The 18,617-nt window shown below is 43.2% G+C and overlaps 1 pseudogene; it reads left to right on the forward strand.

The window, feature by feature from the left end:
• Positions 1-10,661: 10,661 nt before the first annotated feature.
• Positions 10,662-15,117, forward strand: LOC110288143 (sorting nexin-4-like; annotated as a pseudogene).
• The last annotated feature ends 3,500 nt before the right edge of the window (positions 15,118-18,617 follow it).

The following is an 18,617-nucleotide window of genomic DNA, read 5'->3' on the forward strand; positions in this document are numbered from 1 at the left end:
CCAAAAGTAACCAAAAGAGATGGGGAAAGACACTTCATACACATAAAATTGTGGGACGCCTGACTCGCCAGCAAGTAAGACGCCACAGCAGGATCCTTCTGCACACGTTTATTGGGCTGCACATTGACTGTGTAGGCGAAAGAATACGAGCCCTGGGCCTCTCACTCTTATATACTATCAGTTCTCATACACTCACAGCAGGCCACATCACCTCACCAGGTACGCAGCTTCAGCTAATCAGGGCAGCAGGGGCATATCTCCACCAAAATGGCTTTGCCAGTAACCTGGTACACCTGCGCAGCTCTCACGATGTTTGTGGCTTATATGAGGAAGTCAGGTGCAAGTCATATGACTTAGCTGCAGTCCCTGGCGCGTTTGGGACTGCCGCCACACCCGCTCCCCACATCTCCCCCTTTTTTCTTTTTTGGCAGAGAGAATGTCTGTAGATAGCCCCCCCGCAGCCATGCCCCTTACCCGTCCTTGGGAGACAAACAGCATTGGTTTGATCCCAATCTTAGGTTGGTGACATGCCCAGGGAGTCTTATCACTGACTACTTCTCTATCATGCCAAGCCACACTTGGGGAGATTGTGTTTTGCTTGTGGCAGGTGCATCAAAAGGCCAGGATGTTGATTAATCTATGGCCAGATCTTAATTGCTGCTAGCAAGTCTTTGGGTGAAGGTAGAGGTCTGATCCCCAGTGTGCAAGCATAGGGGCCCCACACAAAACCATCCCTTGGGCTCATCACTCAGAGAGGTCTTGGCCAGCTCCCATGTCGTTTTTCCTGGGGGAAGGGAACTAGGACACTGAACCTTCATGCAATCAGACATGCCTTCCACAGGATGCCAACAGCAAGCTATCCTCTGTGTAGTGCTTAGCCTCGCAACCCATGGCATAATGCAGCATAATTTCTTTTAGAGTGGCAAACCGAATCTGAGGAGATTGTCCCCCCTCCACTGCAGCAAAAGCCTACGCTACCATGGTGAAAGTGCGGGCCTGCACATGCTGCACCTAACACATGTGCCAAACACAACACACACACTATTACAAGCATACATCCCAGGGCTCCCATCCCCACTCATCAGCCCTGAAGCAAGGGATAGACAGTTTGTAAACAAAGTAACTTGAACAGGCAAAGGTACAAAGCAAGGCATCCTAGTCACAACAACCAAATGATATAACAAATATCACTACTACAATTAACATTATTCTTCTAAACAATAAACACAAAAGGAGATCACATACAAACAGGCATAGCCAGAAAAGAAACATTCCTTCCTCCAGCAAATTGAAATACAGAAGTTTCAAACACATTAGAACCATTCCAATAAAATTTGCATTACCCCAGGCCCCTCCCGCCACCATGCTTAAGGGGGAAAGATCAGTGCAACTACCATTCACCTCACATAACAACCATACATATAAGGGGCACTGCCCAAGGTGGAAGGGATTCAGGCACACTCCTACAAAAAGGAAAGGGGGGCCCATCTAGGTTGGAAGGGTATAGTGTCATTGCCCTTGGATATACTGGCAGGCCACAACCCTCGAATCCAGGTAACATTAGTTTTAGTAGATACAGCTGAACACAATCACTCATCTGTGAAATATTTTGAATCATCTGAAAATACAACAATCCCTTTAGCTGAAGCAGCATAAAAAAAAGGCAATTATAGCGAAGCATTAAATGTAAAGAATTGAGCAAACACTTGAATGCGTCAATGACATGGGTTTCAGGAACACAGCCCCAACGTAGCTCTTCAGTTCTTCACTAGGGGGAGCATTCCCAGCCACAAGAACATCCACTTGTTTTGAATTGCTCTGGTCAGCCCTTCTGGGACCTGCAGCTGTTGTCAATGATCCTGAGGAAACACAAACAGACCCTCTCTCCCAAACCAATTGAGAGCGCTCCTCTCTTACCTGATTCAGTGCCTCATTGTCTCTCTGGAGTTCTGCAAGACCTTCAACACCAGTGGGCAATGATTTCCACACCCTTATGGCAATCTGATTCACCTGCTCAAGCACCAGCACTGGATATCCTGTCTGTTGTTGTGCAAAGCGACCTTGACTAAGCATCATATCCCTGTCTCATGCTGGATTTCCTGCAGCAACTTTAGCCACTGCCTGTTCATTTGTAAATTCAATAAAGAAGCCTTTCCAATCTAAATACTGCTCAGATGAAAGGCATGCCTTCACCAAGACTGCCCAATCAGACGGTGTCATGCAGCGTCTATTCAATGCCTCTACTTGAGCCACAATATAGAAGGCAGTTAAGTCGTGCATCTGTACGGACTCAGCCAAATTCCTGATTACTTTGAAATCTAGATTTTTTGTTGTTCCAGATGAATTTGCAGATTGCACTTTCCAATTCGTTGAAGAATTGAGTTGGAATTTTGATGGGGATTGCATTCAATCTGTAGATTGCTTTTGGCAAGATGGCCATTTTTACAATGTTGATCCTGCCAATCCATGATCATGGGAGGTTTTTCCATCTTCTGAGATCTTCTTTAATTTCTTTCTTCAGGGACTTGAAGTTCTTGTCATACAGATCTTTCACTTCCTTAGTTAGAGTCACGCCAAGGTATTTTATATGGTTTGTGACTATTGAGAAGGGTGTTGTTTCCCTAATTTCCTTCTCTGCTTGTTTATCCTTTGTGTACAGAAAGGCCATTGACTTGCTTGAGTTAATTATATATCCAGATACTTCACCGAAGCTATTTATCAGGCTTAGGAGTTCTCTGGTGGAATTTTTAGGGTCACTTATGTATACTATCATATCATCTGCAAAAAGCGATATTTTGACTTCTTCTTTTCCTATTTGTATCCCCTTGATCTCCTTTTGTTGTCTAATTGCTCTGGCTAGGACTTTAAGTACAATGTTGAATAGGTAGGGAGAGAGTGGGCAGCCTTGTCTAGTCCCTGATTTTAGTGGGATTGCTTCCAGCTTCTCACCATTTACTTTGATGTTGGCTACTGGTTTGCTGTTTATTGCTTTTATCATGGTTAGGTATGGGCCTTGAATTCCTGATCTTTCCAAGACTTTTATCATGAATGGGTGTTGGATTTTGTCAAATGCTTTCTCAGCATCTAACAAGATGATCATGTGGTTTTTGTCTTTGAGTTTGTTTATATAATGGATTACATTGATGGATTTTCATATATTGAACCATCCTTGCATCCCTGCGATGAATCCTACTTGGTCAGGATGGATGATTGTTTTGATGTGTTCTTGAATTCGGTTAGCGAGAACTTTATTGAGGATTTTTGCATCAATATTCATAAGGGAAATTGGTCTGAAGTTCTCTATTTTTGTTGGGTCTTTATGTGGTTTAGGTATCAGAGTAATTGTGGCTTCATAGAATGAGTTGGGTAGAGTACCTTCTGATTCTATTTTGTGGAATAGTTTGTGAAGAACTGGGATTAGTTCTTCTTTGAAGGTTTGATAGAACTCTGCACTAAACCCATCTGGTCCTGGGCTTTTCTTGGTTGGGAGACTATTAATGACTGCTTCTATTTCTTTAGGGGATATGGGACTGTTTAGATCATTAACCTGATCTTGATTTAACTTTGGTACCTGGTATCTGTCTAGAAACTTGTCCATTTCATCCAGGATCTCCAGTTTTGTTGAATATAGCCTTTTGTAGAATGATCTGATGGTGTTTTGGATTTCTTCAGGGTCTGTTGTTATGTCTCCCTTTTCATTTCTGATTTACCATGCCTGACCTAAAGCTGTACTACAGAGCAATTGTGATAAAAACTGCATGGTACTGGTATAACGACAGACAAGTAGACCAATGGAACAGAATTGAAGACCCTGAGATCAACCCACATACCTATGGTCACTTGATCTTTGACAAGGGAGCAAAAACCATCCAGTGGAAAAAACACAGCATTTTCAACAAATGGTGCTGGCACAACTGGCAGTTATCATGTAGAAGAATGTGAATTGATCCATTCCTATCTCCTTGTACCAAGGTCAAATCTAAGTGGATTAAGGAACTCCACATAAAACTAGAGACACTGAAACTTATAGAGGAGAAAGTAGGGAAAAGCCTAGAAGATATGGGTACAGGGGAAAAATTCCTGAATAGAACAGCAAAGGCTTGCGCTGTAAGATCGAGAATCGATAAATGGGACCTCATAAATTTGCAAAGCTTCTGCAAGGCAAAAGACACGTCAATAAGACAAAAAGACCACCAACAGATTGGGAAAGGATCTTTACCTATCCTAAATCAGATAGGGGACTAATATCCAATATATATAAAGAACTCAAGAAGGTGGACTCAAGAAAATCAAATAACCCCGTTAAAAAATGGGGCTCAGAACTGAACAAAGAATTCTCACCTGAGGAATACCGAATGGCAGAGAAGCACCTGAAAAAATGTTCAACATCCTTAATCATCAGGGAAATGCAAATCAAAACAACCCTGAGATTCCACCTCACACCAGTCAGAATGGCTAAGATCAAAAATTCAGGTGACAGCAGATGCTGGCGAGGATGTGGAGAAAGAGGAACACTCCTTCACTGTTGGTGGGATTGCAAGCTGGTATAACCAACTCTGGAAATCAGTTTGGCGGTTCCTCAGAAAATTGGACATAATACTACCAGAGGATTCAGCAATACCTCTCCTGGGCATATATCCAGACGATGTTCCAACCAGTAAGAAGGACACATGCTCCACTATGTTCATAGAAGCCTTATTTATAATAGCCAGAAGCTGGAAAGAACCCAGATGCCCCTCAACAGAGGAATGGATACAGAAAATGTGGTACATTTACACAATGGAGTACTACTCACCTATTAAAAGGAATGAATTTATGAAATTCCTAGGCAAATGGATGGATCTGGAGGGCATCATTCTGAGTGAGGTAACATATTCACAAAGGAACTCACACAATATGTACTCACTGATAAGTGGATATTAGCCCAAAAACTTAGGATACCCAAGATATAAGATACAATTTGTTAAACGCATGAAACTCAAGAAGAACGAAGACCAAAGTGTGGACACTGTGCCCCTTCTTGGAATTGGGAACAAAACAGCCATGGAAAGAGTTACAGAGATAAAGTTTGGAGCTGTGAAGAAAGGATGGACCATCTAAAGACTGCCATATCCAGGGATCCATCCCATAATCAGCTTCCAAACGCTGACACCATTGCATACACTAGCAAGATTTTGCTGAAAGGACCCAGATATAGCTATCTCTTGTGAGACAATGCCGGGGCCTAGCAAACACAGAAGTGGATGCTCACAGTCAGCTATTGGATGGATCGATCACAGGGCCCCCAATGGAGGAGCTAGAGAAAGTACCGAAGGAGCTAAAGGGAACTGCAACCCCATAGGTGGATCATTATTATGAACTAACCAGTACCCCAGAGCTCTTGTCTCTAGCTGCATTTGTATCAAAAGATGGCCTAGTAGGCCATCACTGGAAAGAGAGGCCCATTGGACTTGCCAACTTTATATGCCCCAGTACAGGGGAATGCCAAGGCCAAGGGGTGGGGGTGGGTGGGTGGGGGACTGGGGGGGGAGTGTATTGGGGACTTTTTGGATAGCATTGGAAATGTAATTGAGGAAATTACCTAATTAAAAAAAAAAAGAAAGAAATCTAGAGGCTCATGATATCTCTGCCCTGCTTGGTCGGTGAAAATAGGACATCCCATCAAGGAGAATCTAACCTCTCTCCAAACCTCCAGACAGAAGGTTTGCTTATAGGCAGCTGCCAAGGAGGCATAGGGAGGGGGCACAGAAGCCAATTTGCCTTCCTCCTCCACCTCAGCTCTTTTGTTTTGTCCTTTCCAACCACCTGATAACACTGTGTCTCCTTTCTTTTTCTTTTTCTTTTTAAGCCCTTCTCCTCTTTCGACATACTTTCTTGTTGCTCTGTAAGGATTTTCTGACCTGTCTTGACTGCCTGATAATTCAAACAGTAACAGAGTCCATATATCAGAACAAACAAGACCAATATTATCAGACCTACCCACAAAGGGTCAATGGGAGAAAAAAGCATAACTACACAGTGAGGATCTATTGATCACTACACTGAGGTTATCATAGTTCCTTAACTTGTCCCCAAACCATGAATCTTATCATTACTGCCAGACAGGAAACAAGACGTCTCCCGTTTTCTTTCTGTCCCTAGGAGAGCTCTGAAATAGCTTATTTTCATTTTTCTCTTCTTATATTTCTTATTTTACTTATATTTCTGCACATGCCTTCTTTTTCATTTCTCTCTGTTTCTGATATGCTTCCCTGGTGCTCCTGCAAAAGTTGCTACCCTTATCAAGGCAAGCGACAATTACCGGACCTACTGCATAAGAAAACATACCTCTCAGAGACTCACATTAATTTCTTTTTACTTACCGGTACCACTGTTCCCCAGCTGAAAAGTTCTGAATCCACGCAGTTGAATCCTTCTCAACAGTCTGTGTTGTGGGAACACTTCATTAACCGCTCCGTCCCCGTGATGCAGTTCTGAATCCTCCCTGTAACAGGAGGTCTTCGCTCATGCCTGAAGATGTTACTTCCCGGGTTTCAGCACCATTTGTGGGACGCCTGACTCGCCAGCAAGTAAGACGCCACAGCAGGATCCTTCTGTACACGTTTATTGGGCTGCACATTGACTGTGTAGGCGAAAGAATACGAGCCCTGGGCCTCTCACTCTTATATACTATCAGTTCTCATCCACTCACAGCAGGCCACATCACCTCACCAGGTACGCAGCTTCAGCTAATCAGGGCAGCAGGGGCATATCTCCACCAAAATAGCTTCGCCAGTAACCTGGTACACCTGCGCAGCTCTCACGATGTTTGTGGCTTATATGAGGAAGTCAGGTGCAAGTCATATGACTTAGCTGCAGTCCCTGGCGCCTTTGGGACTGCCACCACACCCACTCCCCACATAAAATGATAACGAAAACAAAAAATAATCCACCAAGATGAAGTTCAAATTCTGAACATCTATGCCCCCAAAGCAGGAGCATTCACATTTATAAAAGAAGCATTAAAGATCAAATCTCACATCTAACCCCACAAAAGAATAGTGGGGATTTCAACACCCTACTGTCACCAATGAATGTGTCATCAAATTGAAACTAAACAAAGATACAATGAAACTTTCAGATGTATCAAAACAAATGGATCTAATTGGTATCTAAAGAAGCTTTCACCCCAAAGCAAAAGAATATACCTTCTTCTAAGCACCAAAACCTTCTCCAAGGCTGACCATATAATTGAGCACAAAGTAAGCCGCACAGACATAAGGAGATTGAAATAACCGTTTGCATCTCATTAGATCACCATGGATTACTGCTGAACTGCACCAATAGCAGAAACAACAGAAATATACTCATGAAAACTGAACAAATCTCTACTCAATGATCACTTGGTCAGGGAAGAAATTTTTTAAAACTTAAAGACTTTCTAGAATTCAATGAAAATGAAGGCACAGCATACCCAAACTGGTGGGTCACAGTGAAAACAGTGCTAAGAGGTTAATTCACAGCACTAATTGCCTTCATATAGAAATTGCAGAGCTCTTACACTAACAACTTAATAGCATACCAGGAAGCTCTAGAACAAAGAGAACCAAACACACCCAAGAGCAGTAAATGGGAGGAAAGAGTCAAACTCTGGGCTGAAATCAATTAGAAACATATAGTACAATACAAAGAATCAGCAAAACTAAGAGCTGGTTCTTTGAGAAAATCAGCAAGATAGACAAACCTTTAGCAAAACTAAATAAAAGGTACAGAGACAGCCTCCAAATTAACAAAATCAGTAAAGAAAAGGGAGACCTTACAAAAGTAGGGAACATGACAAATTTTTTAATCATAATAGCAATCTTAGTATTTACCAGAGAATTCGTACAGGATAAACAACCTTACAAATGCATTGTGTATGTTAAATCCTTTTTTCCAAGAAAGACAGTTTAGAACTCATGACATAATTCCTTTGGGAGAGAAAGCTTAGAAACATGGTGAATGTGACTAATCACTTACCCTTAAACATAGTCTTGGAACTCCTCAGAGAATTCATACTGTGAAGAAACCTCCCAAAAGCAGTTAATATGACAAATCCTTTAACAAAAACGAACATTACAATAAACAAAAATTATCTTAATTTTAGAACTCGTCAGATAGTCCATATAGGAGAGGAATCTAACATATGAAGTGAGCGAGACAAATCACTCACTAAGAAAGACTGCATACTTGAGAAAAACTCTACAAATTTAGTGAATGTACAAATACTTAACAGTTGACTCATTTTTTACAATACATCACAGAATACATGCATAAAAGAAACCTTTCCAAAGCAATGTATGAGGGAAAGTTTTTACCCCTGTACCAGGTATAAGAAACCATCAGAAAATTCATATCAGGCAGAAAACATTCCATAAGAAACAATGTAGCATGTGCTTTATCCAAGTTCTAGTCCTAGCAACACTTGAACCTCTATTCTAGAGAATTATTAACATGAGAGAAACTTGTGAAAGCCTTAAGTATGTTTGTTATTTGAAAAGCAGTGCTTTCCTGGACAGATCATGCTGAGTCAGCACAGTCCCCATAATAGAGGACCTTTATTGAAGTCGGGGGTTGGGGGAGGGGGGAGAAGCAAGGAAGAGGAAAGAAAGAGAAGGGACAGGGGCTCTCTCTTTTATCAGGTCTGCGACCTGGATAACCCAGATAATGACGTGAACAGGTGATATGGATGAGACATGCATAGAATCTTTAGCTCCCTGGGTACTTTCTCTAGCTCCTTCATTAGGGACCCTGTGATCTATCCAATAGATTACTGTGGACATCCGCTCATGTATTTGCCACGCATTGGTATAGACTCACACAAGAGAACTATATCAGGGTCCTGTCAGCAAAATCTTTCTGGTATATGCAATGGTGTCTGGGTTTGGTGGTTGTATATGGGATGGATCCCTGGGTGGGACAGTCTCTGGATGGTCCTTCCTTCCATCTTTGCTCCGAATTTTGTCTCTGTAACTCCTTCCATGGGTACTTTGTTCCAGATTCTAAGAAGGAATGAAGTACCCACACTTTGGTCTTCCTTCTCTATTTTCATGTGTTTTGCAAATTGTATCTTAAATCTTCTAAGTTTTTGGGCTAATATCCGCTTACCAGTGATTGTATACCATGTGTGTTCTTTTGTGATTGGATTACCTCACTCAGGATGATATCCTCCAGATCTTCAAATTCTTCATTTACCTAAGAATTTTAAGAATTCATAGTTTTTCATTGATTAGTAGTACTCCATTGTGTAAATGTTCTACATTTTCTGTATCCATTCCTCTGTTGAGGGACATCTGGGTTCTTTACAACTTCTAGCTAAAATAAATAAGACTGCTATGGGAAACAATGAAAGCATTCCTAAGATGAAAACTCATAGCTATGAGTGCCTCCACAAAGAAACTAGGGAGAGCATACACTAGCAGCCTGATACCACACCTAAAAGCTCTACAACAAAAGGACACAAATTTACCACAGAGAAGAGGATGGCAGGAAATAATCAAACTTAGGGCTGATATCAACCAAGTGGAAACAAAAAGAACTATTCAAAGAATCAACCAAACCAGGAGCTGGTTCTTTGAGAACATCAACAAGATAGATAAACCCTTAGCCCGACTCACTAGAGGGCACAGGGGCAGTATCCTAATTAACAAAATCAGAATTGAAAAGGAAGACCTAACAACAGAACCCGAGGAAATTCAAAACATCATCAGATACCACTACAAAAGGCTATACTCAACAAAACTGGAAAACCTGGATGAAATGGACAAATTTCTAGACAGATACCAGATACCAAAGTTAAATCAGGATCAGATTAATGACCTAAACACTTTCGTATACCCTAAAGAAATAGAAGCAGTCATTAATAGTCTCCCAACCAAAAAAGCTCAGGACCAGATGGGTTTAGTGCAGAGTTCTATCAGACCTTCTAAGAAGTCCGAAAACCTACACTCCTCACTCTATTCCACAAAATAGAATCAGAAGGTACTCTACCCAATTCATTCTATGAAGCCACAATTACTCACATACCTAAACCACACAAAGATCCAACAAAGAAAGAGAACTTCACACCAATTTCCCTTATGAATGTCAATGCAAAAATACTCAATAAAATTCTCGTAAACCGAATCCAAGAACACATCAAAATGATCATCCATCATGACCAAGTAGGCTTCATCCCAGGGATGCAGGGATGGTTTAATATACAGAAATCCATCAATATAATCCACTATATAAACGAAGTCAAAGACAAAAACCACATGATTATTTTATTAGATGCTGAGAAAGCATTTGACTAAATCCAACACCCCTTCAAGATAAAAGTCTTGGAAAGATCAGGAATTCAAGGCCCATGCCTAAACATAATAAAAGCAATATACAGCAAGCCAGTAGCCAACATCAAAGTAAATGGAGAGAACCTGGAAGCAATCCCACTAAAATCAGGAAATAGACAAGGCTGCCCACTTTCTCCCTACCTATTCAATATAGCACTAGAAGTCCTAGCCAGAGCAATTAAACAACCAAAGGAGATCAAGGGGTTACAAACTAAAAAGGAAGAAGTCAAAATATCACTATTTGCAGATGATATGATAGTATATATAAGTGACCCTAAAAAATTCCACCAGAGGCGGTGCCAAACTACCGCTATGGAACAGGCACCTCCAGACCCCTAGAAGCTCTTGCAGCCTGGACCTCTTGAGTTGCTGGGTGGCCCTGGTGCTGTGCTGGAGGCCGCGGTCGGTGAGGAGGGCACCTTGGAAGACGGCTCAGGGGTAGACACGATGACAGGAAATAATTTTTGGTTGAAGAAAATAGAAATCAGTGTTTCAGAAGCAGAGAAGAGAACTGGAAGGAACGCCATGAACATGCAAGAAATGTACACTGCCTACCTCACCGAGACGAGGTCAGTTGAGCATGCCGATGGTCAGAGTGTCCTCACAGACTCGCTGTGGAGGTGGTACAGTGAGTTCGAGTTGTTGAGAAACTACCTTCTAGTGTACTACCACATGTTGTGCCACCTCTCCCAGAAAAGCGGGCAGAGTTCGTGTGGCATAAACTCTCTGCTGACAACATGGACCCAGAATGTGGGAGAGATGACGCATGGGCTTAGAAAACTTGCTCTTGAGGGTTGCTTCACATCCTGTCCTTTGTAGAGACAAAATCTTCTAGTCATTTTTAACCCAGGTAACTGGAAGGAGACTGTGAATGAGACTGGATTTCAGCTGAAGGCAGACTCCAGGTTAAAAGCGCTTAATGCAACATTCAGAGTGAAAAACCCAGGCAAGAGGTTTACTGAGCTGAGGCACTACAGTGATGAGCTGCAGTCTGTCATCTTGCATCTTCTTCGAGTCAGAGCTAGAGTAGCAGATCCACTCTATGGTGTATATAAAGTACATGGGAATTATGGGAGTGTTTTTAGTGAATGGGGTGCCATCAAAAAAGAAATGGGGGATGGGCTGCAGAGTGCTAGGCATCACATGGACGTGTATGCATCTTCTATTGATGATATTTTGGAAGATGAAGAGCACTATGCAGATCAGCTGAAGGACTATCTGTTTTATGCAGAAGCACTTTGGGCTGTGTGCAGGAAGCATGAGCTTATGCAGTATGACCTGGAGACAGCTGCTCAAGACCTGGCTGCCAAGAAGCAGCAGTGCAAGGAGCTGGCCACCGGGACTGTGATAACATTCTCGTTGAAGGGAATGACTACCAAACTCTTTGGTCAAGAAACTCCAGAGCAAAGAGAAACCAGGATAAAGGTGCTAGAGGAGCAGGTAAATGAAGGGGAAGAGCAGCTGAAGTCTAAAAATCTGGAAGGCAGAGAATTTGTGAAAAATGCATGGACTTGTGAGGAGTGGGTGTGGCAGCAGTCCCAAGATGGTGCCTGGGACTGCAGCTAAGTCTTATGACTTGCACCTGACTTCCTCATACACCTGAAAATAAGCCACGTCCATCGTGAGAGCTGCACAGGTGCACCATGATGCTGGCAGTGTAAACAAGTCCATATTTGGTGGAGACATGCCCCTGCTGCCCTGATTTGCTGAAGCTGCGTGCCTGGTGAGGTGACATGGCCTGCTGTGAGTGGATGGGGGCTGAGAGTATATAAGCAGACCTCCCTGGTTGCCCGGGGTCCTTGTAGCAGCATTGAGGCGTTCCTGCAATTAAGGCTGTTGAGAAGAATCTGACGGTGTTGTGTCGTTCTTGCTGGTCGAGAGCAGACGCAACATCTGGTGGCCCGTACGGGGACCCGAGGATGATCTCGTGGATTCAGAACTCTTCAGCTGAGGAATGGTGGTACCAGTAAGTCTCCCAAATTGATCCCCGGGTTTAAGGGGGATATGTTTTTCTTGCCCATAGGGCAAAGGGGACGAGAAAGGAAAGAGGCAATGCAAGGCAAAAGAAAGGCAAAGAAAGGGGAAAGGAAAAGAAAAGGGAAAGGAAAAGAAAGGAAGGAAAGAAGGAAAGAAGGAAGGAAGGGAAGGAAAGAAAGAAAGGAAAGAAAGGAAGGAGAGAAGGGAAGGAAAGAAAGGATTGAGACGATAAGGTTCCCGGCTTTGGGACAAGTTAAGGTTCCTGGTTTTGGGACAAGTTAAGGTTCCTGGCTTTGGGACAAGTTAAGGTTCCCGGTTTTGGAACAAGTTACGGGACTATGATAGCCTCAGTGTAGTGATCAATAGATCCTCGCTGTGTAGTTATGCTTTTTTCTCCCATTGACCCTTTGTGGGTAGGTCTGATAGTTTTGGTCTTGTTTGTTCTGATATATGGACTCTGTTACTGTTTGAAACTGTGTGTAGAGGCAGTCAAGACAGGTCAGAAAATCCTTACAGAGCAACAAGAGAGTATGTCGGAAGAGGAGAAGGGCATAAAAAGAAAAAAGAAAATGAAAGGAGACACAGTGTTATCAGGTGGACAGAAAGGACAAAACAAAAGGGCAGAGGTGGAGGAGGAAGACGATTTAGATAGGCGGACCTTTTGTGTGGAGGTTTGGAGAGAGGTTAGATTCTCCTTGCTGGGATGTCCTATTTTCACTGACCAAGCAGAGCAGAGATATCATGAGCCTCTAGATTTCAAAGTAATCAGGAATTTGGCTGAGTCCTTGCGGATGTATGGCCTAACTGCCTCCTATACTGTGGCTCAAGTAGAGGCCCTGAATAGACACTGCATGACGCCGTCCGATTGGGCAGTCTTGGTGAAAGCATGCCTTTCACCTGGGCAGTATTTAGATTGGAAAGCCTTCCTTATGGAATTTGCAAATGAACAGCCAGCGGCTAATGCTGCTGCAGGAAATCCAGCATGGGATAGGGATATGCTGCTTGGTCAAGGTCGATTTGCACAACAACAGACAGGATATCCAGTGCAGGTGTATGAGCAGGTGAATCAGATTGCCATAAGGGCGTGGAAATCATTGCCCACAGGTGTTGAAGGTGTTGAAGTGGGCGAGAGGGTCTGTTTGTTTTGCAATTCGAAACAAGCAGAGTCATGAGGACATGGATGTTCCTGTGGCTGGGAATGCTCCCACTAGTGAGAACTGAAGAGCGCTGTGTTCCTGAAACCCATGCCATTGACGCAGTCAAGTGTTTCCTCAATTCTTTACATCTAATGCTTCACTAAAATTGCCTCTTTTCTATGCTGCTTCAGCTAAAGGGATTGTTGTGTTTTCAGATGATTCAAAATATTTCACAGATGAGTGATTGTGTTCAGCTGTATCTACCAAAGCTAATGCTACCTGGATTCGAGGGGTGTGGCCTGCCAGTATATCCAAGGGCAATGACACTATACCCTCCCAACCTAGATGGGCCCCTGCCTTTTTGTAGGAGTGTGCCTGATTCCATTCCACCTTGGGCAGTGCTCCTTATATGTATGGGGTGAATGGTAGTTGCACTGATCCCTTGCCTTAGGGCTGATGGGAGCCCTGGGATGTATGCTTGTAATAGTGTGTGTGTTGTGTGTTTGGTGTATGTGTCAGGTGCAGCGTGTGCAGGCCCGCACTTCTGCCATGGTGGCGCAGGCTTTTGCCGCAGTGGAGGCAGAACAATCTCCTCAGATTTGGCTTGCTGCTCTAAAGAAATAATGCTGTGTTATGCCGTGGGTTGCGAGGTTAAGCACTGCACAGAGGATAGCTTGCTGTTGGCATCCCGTGGAAGGCACGTCTGATTGCATGAAGGTTCAGTGTCCTAGTTCCCTTTCCCCCAGGAAAAACAACACGGGAGCTGGCCAAGACCTCTCTGAGTGATGAGCCCAAGGGATGGTTTTGTGTGGGGCCCCTATGCTTGCACAATGGGGATAAGACCTCAACCTTTACCCATGAGGCTTGCTTGCAGCAATCAAAATCAGGCTATAGATTAATCAGTGTCCTGGTCTTCTGGTGCACCTGCCACATGAAGACAGGACAATCTCCCATGGGTGGTTTGGCATGCTAGAGAAGTGTCAGTGACGGATAAGACTCCCTGGGTGTGTCACCAACCTAAGAAAGGGATCAAACCAATGGTGTTTATCTCCCAAGGATGGGTAAGGGGCATTGCTGCAGGGGGCAATCTAAGACAGACATTCTCTCTGCCAAAAACGAAAAAAGGGAGAGATATGAGGAGCAGGTGTGGCAGGAGTCCCAAGATGGTGCCCGGGACTGCAGCTAAGTCTTATGACTTGTATAAGACTTCCTCATACACCTGAAAATAAGCCATGACCATCGCGAGAGCTGCGCAGGTGCACCTTGATGCTGGCAGTGTAAACAAGTCCATATTTGGTGGAGACATGCCCCTGCCTCCCTGATTGGCTGAGGCTGCGTGCCTGGTGAAGTGACTTGGCCTGCTGTGAGTGGATGGGGGCTGAGAGTATATAAGCATACCTCCCTGGTTGCCTGGGGTCCCTGTGGCAGCATTGAGGCATTCCTGCAATAAAGACTGTTAAGAAGAATCCAACCGTGTTGTGTCTTCCTTGCCGGCCGGGGTGGGTGCAACATGGGCTGATAGTGAATGCTACAAAGAACAAAAGAACCGGGACCTAAAGGAAGCCCTCATCAGCTATGCTGTCATGCAGATCAGCATGTGCAAAAAGGGATTTCAGGTTTGGACCAATGCTAAAGAATGCTTCAGCATGATGTAATCCCATGAAGTGACTTTCTCTGCAATCAACGTGCCCCAAACCAAGCACAAGTAAAAGAAAATCTATTGCTACCTTATACATAAAAGCATACAGTACATGGTACAAATCAGCTTTCTTTAAGCATAGTTGTGTTCATATAGCACAAAATGATACATTTTAATGAATAAATACTTTAATTTGAAGTTTTGGGGACTGGTGCTGATTCCAAAAAAGTTAATTTAATAAGATAACCAACAGATTGTTAGTCAGGCTCCTGAACCAGTGCCTCCATCAGGATGTGAGCTAATCTGCATATGTGCCTCTCAGTGCCCACTGTCCAGATCTCTTCACGGGGCAGTTCTTCCCAAGACCAGACACCCAGATTTACTTTGTAGGACCCCATTCTGCTGTAGAGTTATTTTATCTTGCCTTAGAGTTGAGCTGTTTGGTTTGACAAAGCTCAGCAGAAACTTGTTGTGACATCTAAGATTTTCTTCTGTGTTCCTAGATCCTATACCATCTGCGACACTAGAATATGCCTTCAGTTTGTGTCTCACCACAATTTTGATACTGGTCAGAAATTTTATGCTGCCAACAACGAAGTCTCAGCTTCTCAGATTTGCAGTGGAATAAATACATTATTATAATCTAGAAATTACTATATAGAAAGTATTAATTTAACATTATTATTCTCAGATAAGAGTGTTAAATTCGGCAACAGCCTCCATTTCTTCTGATCTGGTCTGTGCACATGGTGTTTCAGGGTACGAGGTGTAGCATCTCCATGTGTGAGACACTCATAGTGAGCACATGTGAGCGGTACCGTCATCATTAGTGTGCGTTTCTGTTGCCTGGCTGTGATTTTTGTAAAGATAAATGATGTTGTTGTGCTTTAGTGTGTGTTTCATGGCACATGTTCAGAAGCCAAGCATACTCTCTGCCAGCTTGCAGACTCCTCCTAACCGTGCACTCATTATTTCTAATGTTTTAAAACTATACTCAGTACTGTTTGACATTTGACTTTTTCACATGTTTAAAATGTTGCTGGATTTTTGTGCTGTATGCTAAACTTATATAATAAAGGAAGTGTTGTGTTTTAAAAAACTAAATTCCACCAGAGAATCCTACACCTGATTAACAGCTTCAGTGAAGTAGCTGGATATAAAACTAAATCAAAAAAATCAATGGCCTTTTTCTACACAAAGGATAAACAGGCTCAGAAAGAATTAGGGAAAAAACACCCTTCACAATAGTCAAAAATAATATAAAATACCTTGGTGTGACTCTATCTAAGGAAGTAAAAGATCTGTATGATAAGAGCTTCAAATCTCTGAAGAAAGAAATTGAAGAAGTTCTCAGAAGATGGAAAGATCTCCCATGCTCATGGATTGGCAGGATTAATATAGTAAAAATGGCTATCATGCCAAAAGCAATCAACAGATTCAATGCAATCGCCATCAAAACTTCACCTCTATTCTTCAATGAGTTATAAAGAGCAATTTGCAAATTCATCTGGAATAACAAAAAACCTAGAATAGCAAAAGCTCTTCTCAACAATAGAAGAAACTCTGGGGAATCACCTTTAATTCAAAAATGATGGTGATGTAAGTTCATGGAAGAAGAACCCATGTTTGAAAGTGACATCTAGTTGAGTAGCAGATAGAGTGGTTAATTAGACAAACATTTAACCAAATAGGATATTCCAAATTCTCACAAGAGGAGAGAGGAAAGGGAAGTTATTTAAGGGGGCAGGCAGAGAGCAAATTAAGAGGCAGTTTTACCAGGAGAGTTTAACAGAGACAAGTTGGAGAGAAAAAGGTAGACATATGTGGGGAATTGCAGGCTGGTCTCCAGTCGAGCTGAGGTCTGAACACCAATGGTCATAATTCACCTACATGACATGGTAGGCATTCCCTCATGCTCCTGGAACTCCAGCCCCTGCATAAGGTACCACCTCCCACAGCCCCCGCAAGAGAAGCATGGTCAGTAGTCACTTAAGCAATGGCCCAAGCTTCAGACCTTCAGGCTAAACTCCTCCCGAGTCACCTAGCAACAGTGAAGACCATAAAAAGGGATGCTTAGCCCTCCCCCCACTCTCTTAGTCATTTGTCCTCTCACCTCTCACTTCTCTCTCCTCTTCCCTTTCTCTTTGTCTTCTTCTTTCCTCTTCCTCCTCCTCCTCCTTCCTCTCTCTCTCTCTCTCTCCCTCCCTCCCTCCCTCCCTCCCTCCCTCCCTCCCTCCCTCCCTCCCTCCCTCCCTCCTTTCTACTTTCTCTCTTTCCCCTACATTTCTATACTAAAGCTCTAAAACCATGGAGTCTCTGCTCTGTCCCTTCAAGTTCTGCTGCACACTCTGGTCAGTATTGGGAACTTCTTCCCTCTTCCCTCTCTCCCACAACCCTGGTGGCTTTAGCAAAGTAGCTCAGGGGGGGGGGGTGTCCCCAGGCAGGGCTGCGCCTTGACCACCCCCTGAAAAGTGGGATAGAGGAATGCCCACCCAGGAATGAGTGGATAGGGTAGATAGCAGCCCTCCCACGCCTGACTGACCAGAGAATAAGGAAACTCTGGCAAGGTGTGGGCATCTTTTTCCTATCCCACTTCTCCCCGGGCCTCCCTCAGGCGCCCCCACACCTTTTATAATTTGGTTCCCAACAGACATAGGCAATCACAGAATGATCCAGAGAATGAGAAGGAGCCTGAAGATTAGAACAGATCGCCAAAGTTATTTTGAGGCCAAACAGTGATGCAGAAGAAGCTGAGAAAAGGCATATTGAATTAGTCAGCTTGGTGAAGGGTTTGAGCCAGGATTGATGAGTTTAATCAGCCAGCCAGAGATCAGAAAGAACTAGGAAGGGATGTCCTTATTGAGCAGTAAATCTCAGAACTTGAAAATTTCTAGGCGTACATACTGTTGAGGTTTACTTTTGTCACCTCAAATACTGATCTCAGATATGAGTTTACTGATGGCTTAATTAGGCTAATCAATCAGGGTCTCAGAGAGGAGTCTGGACCTAGACTGGAATGCTGGTTTGCTCTTTGGGCATTTTTTTTTTATAGGAAGCCTAAAAGCAGAATATAAGGGTGAAAACAGTATTACATTTTGACTGACTAGACAGTGTTATTTTTGAGGAACAAGGTTAAACATTTACTGACCACTCAGATACCAGTCTCAGATATGATTAAAAATTATTTAATGTGCAGGGCTGTGGTGGCAGATGCCTTTAATCCCAGCACTTGGGAGGCAGAGGCAGGCAGATTTCTGAGTTCAAGGCCAGCCTGGTCTACAAAGTGAGTTCCAGGACAGTCAGGGCTATACACAGGAACCCTGTCTCGAAAAAATAGAAATTATTGAATGCTTTTTTCAGACTAATCATAAGAACTACAAAAAGGACTCAGGATCCTAATTCTGTGGTAACAGTCTGTCCTGGTTTTGTATGGGAAACCAGGTCCAAAAGTTTAAAGGCAATCTGGGAACTGGTACATCCTATTTGGCTAACTAGACAATGTATTATCAGTTAACC

The sequence above is a fragment of the Mus caroli genome, unplaced genomic scaffold (genome assembly GCF_978045245.1).
Source record: "Mus caroli unplaced genomic scaffold, Mus_caroli_1 scaffold_18, whole genome shotgun sequence".
Classification (NCBI taxonomy): Eukaryota; Metazoa; Chordata; class Mammalia; order Rodentia; family Muridae; genus Mus; species Mus caroli.